Source organism: Aptenodytes forsteri, unplaced genomic scaffold (genome assembly GCF_000699145.1).
Source record: "Aptenodytes forsteri isolate BGI_AS27 unplaced genomic scaffold, ASM69914v1 Scaffold352, whole genome shotgun sequence".
In the NCBI taxonomy this organism is placed as follows: Eukaryota; Metazoa; Chordata; class Aves; order Sphenisciformes; family Spheniscidae; genus Aptenodytes; species Aptenodytes forsteri.
The window spans coordinates 1,375,934-1,379,992 of NW_008794860.1; positions in this window are offsets into that span (position 1 = coordinate 1,375,934).

Genomic DNA, 4,059 nt, shown 5'->3' on the forward strand with positions numbered 1-4,059 from the left:
TGAGGAAAAATTTCTTTACTGAAAGAGTGGTGAAACATTGGACCAGGCTGCCCAGGGAAGTGGTTGAGTCCCCATCCCTGGAGGTGTTTAAAAGACGTGTAGATGAGGTGCTTAGGGACATGGTTTAGTGGGCATGGTGGTGTTGGGTTGACGGTTGGACTCGATGATCTTAGAGGTCTTTTCCAACCTCAATGATTCTATGATTCTATGATTCTATGAAATATCATTTAAACTTTCCAAAGTGAGAAACTAGACAGCTGTCCTCTAAATTCATTAATACGTTGGAAAGGCAACAAACACTGTAAGAGGTACTGTGAGCTACATGAGATTTACTACTAGCTGAGAAACTGGAGAAGGAATTGAAACTTACCATGAAAACGCTTTTTTTCTCAGCATAATCTCCAGAAACCTCCTCTGAGGACACTAGATGGCAGTGACAGCTTTGCTCCTTAGAGGATCTGCACAGAAGCAAAAATGATACGGTGGGTGAGGAAGCTGCAGCTAATTATAGCAAATTCTTACATTTGGTGAAGATATTAAAGAAAACTGCTAATAAGTAGAATTTAATGATTATATTCTGTTTAAACATGTATCTCTGATTAACAAGTTAGGATATTAAAATGTTTAGGAAACTTCTAGATATATTCACTATCAGGGCTACCAATTTTTCAGTCTGTTGATAGTCCTTTTCTCAACATCAATGCAATACACTTAAAAGAGTATATTCTGTGGGTAGTCCTAGGAATAATGCTATCCCTTAGTTTTACTTCATTCATTGGAAAAGTACACACACACACATACATAGACATATTCCAACTCCTTGGGAACATGATAGCCTTTCAGGATACAACTTGATTTCTGAAAAAATGACACTGCAGAATATGTAAGTAAGGCAAAAGCGGAGAAAAATATCAGTTGCAAAGAACCCAAGTAAAACAGTACAAATACAATCAAAAGTGTCTGAAATATCAAGTATGTGATCACATCTGCTTGGAAGAACTAAGGACAGCTTCTAAGCCTTTTGCAGTTAATTCTGAGCTAGTATTTCCAGGCTTCTGAATATTTTACAGATGAAGAACATGGTCTTGATCTTTGAATCCCTAATACGGCACAGATCGGTAAGACTACTGAGCATTTTGAGCTAGGCAGAAATTGACTTTCCTATCCTGAAAAAAATTTTGAGACTTTCAAATATCTTTACTGTTTGCAATAGAACCAAACAAGAAATTTTGGAAATTTTTAATGGAAAAATATTTGTCCTCTGGGATAGTCTGTAGCCATATTGTCAATCAGCATACTTGCTGGGTCTGGGGGGAAGATTATACTGTTTCAGTTTTTTGCTCAGATTGATTTAAACAAGGGTCTAGACCTCAATCTTCAGTCTTCTAGGTGAAAGAATTGCACATGCACTTATGTTGTGGTGAGTTTCTTTCCATCTGTCCTGCTGGAGATGTTTCCTCTTTACACAAATACAATTCAACAGTACTCTTTGGAAAGACTGACTACCCACTAATCAGAAAGTTCATTTGTGATGTAGGATCAAGCCCTTCTGTGAATTATGTTTGCAGTTTTTTGTACAAAGTGGGGTGTCGACACACTGTGAGTCAACACCAGTTTGCAGTTTTGATGGTTCTGCTGTTTCTGATGGAAAACAATGTTTCCAGAGAAGACCTCACCAGTTCTCTCTAACAGACTGTGTCTGGCCTGGGATCTTCCTCCTTCTTACCTAACACAGTCTTCATGTGGTTGACACATCCTTTTTAGTTACAGCCTTTCAATTACATACTGCAGTTTGAATTTCCAGCCTGTGCTGTTCAGGAGTATCTCTGGCACTCACTTCCGCTATCCCCTCAACTTCATACACCATTATCACCCATGCACTGTTCTACAGAGAGTGCGCTCTGCCCCTGCCTTCCTCATAGAAAATGGATGAGAGAGCATTTTGCTCTAAGAAAAATCTTTCCAGGCAGCAGAGAATCAGGTATCGCTTTCTTATTTATATGTCATATAACAAATTTCCTACTGCCATAACAATACAGGATGATGCAGTTCTGTTGTATCTGAGTGAGCCACTCAAGTTGTATCTTTATTTTTTGCATGGACTAAACCAGGGTCCTACCACCAGGCAGTAAGAGGCTTATGGAACACTGTCCTGAGAATGGTCACATCCATACTGCGTAGTCTCTGCTGGACCTTGCATGATCCTGCTCTGCTCTTCTTAAAAGAGGCAGATGGGCCATTTCCAGGATCAAGTGTTGCTTTCTCCAGCCCAAATGACATTATTATGGCGCTCTGTAAGTCCACCATCACAGGGACTGCAACCCTAGGAAGAGAGTAAGAAAAATTCGTTTTTATATCTGCATGACTTGTGTTGTCTGAATATATTCTTCACAGGACCATAAAATGATGTAGCCCTCTTCAGAGCCTGCCATCCTAAGAGGACCCTGCAGGAGTCTGTTGGGAACCAGCTGTGTCTGAGGGGTCTGGAGTTCACAGTGTGCTTCCCACTATCTGTTTATCTAACAAATGTCCTTTTCAGACTCAGCTTGGGCTGTCTCCTAAGTCATGTCCCCCATTGTGCCCCATCCTGAGAGGAGTAAGTAGTTCAAACACTGTAAATGCCTGCTACACAGGAACAGCCCTGCACTAACTTAGTGAGCATTAGGGAGGGAGAACATGCAAGTAAGTGCAAGTAGAACATGCAAGTAGTTGAGAGGAGGGGTCCATTTTAGGGGCTGCTTTTGCCTGTGCTGTTTGCTGGTGTCCCCTGAGTGGTCCATGCAGACAGTGCACAGTCTCAGGCAGGAAGGACATGGGCAACTGTAGCCTTGGCTGGTGGAGTCAGTGCTGTTTGTAGAGGGACCAAGATAATTTAGGTGGACTTGGTAGACAACCATGACTTCAGGGTCCCAGCAGTCAAGGCATATCATGCATATACATTAAATTAATGGTTCCAGACTGTTTCCAGGTGAATCAGGAGATCAAGTCCTTTCTGCTCATGGTCCCTGCTGCTGTCGATGACATGAAGGTGCCAAAAGTGCCCCTTCTTAGGGCTGAATGAGGGTTATTAATGTTAAAACAGTATTTTAAATTGTTAATGTTAAAAACAATTACAGTGGTACAGTTTTGTTATTGTCAGGGCTGATATGAATATCATTTGAGGCATGCTTCTTGCATTATGACTACTGATTCAGGGAAGGACTTAGGTCTAAAAAACTTCCCTTCTCCTTTCACACCATCCAAAGTATTATCTCCCCCCCCACATTTACCACTGGCTATGGCTCTGGGTACTCTTGAGGTCAGTTGATTCTGGCCTGGGCCTGTTACCTCAATAAAAGAAGCCAGGCAGGCCTATGAGCAGGTATCACAGAAGCCTTTGGACGTGCTGTGAAGCCTTGGGCACACAGTACTGGGGAGGGGAAGATGTCACCACTCACAGGGGCCAAGCCTGAGAGTTTTGAAGCCAGATATATAACCCTCTGCAGGACTCTAGGTTCTGGCACAGATATGTCTTGGCCATAGAAAGTTGATAACTCATAAATCTTACCCCTGATCCAAATTATGTGTTCTTTTGCTATAGCACATGGGTGGGTCAGGCCCAGACAGCATGGGTTCATGAAAGGCAGGTCCTGCTTGACCAACTTGATCTCCATCTATGACCAGGTGACCCGCCTAGTGGATGAGGGAAAGGCTGTGGATGTGGTCTACCTGGACTTCAGTAAGGCCTTTGACACCGTCTCCCACAGCATTCTCCTAGAGAAGCTGGTGGCTCACGGCTTAGACAGGTGTACTCTGCGCTGGGTCAAAAACTGGCTGGACGGCCGGGCCCAAAGAGTTGTGGTGAATGGAGTTCAATCCAGTTGGCGGCCGGTCACGAGCGGTGTTCCCCAGGGCTCAGTACTGGGGCCAGTTTTGTTCAATATCTTTATCAATGATCTGGATGAGGGGATCGAGTGCACCCTCAGTAAGTTTGCAGACGACACCAAGTTGGGCGGGAGTGTTGATCTGCTCGAGGGTAGGAAGGCTCTGCAGAGGGACCTGGACAGGCTGGATCGATGG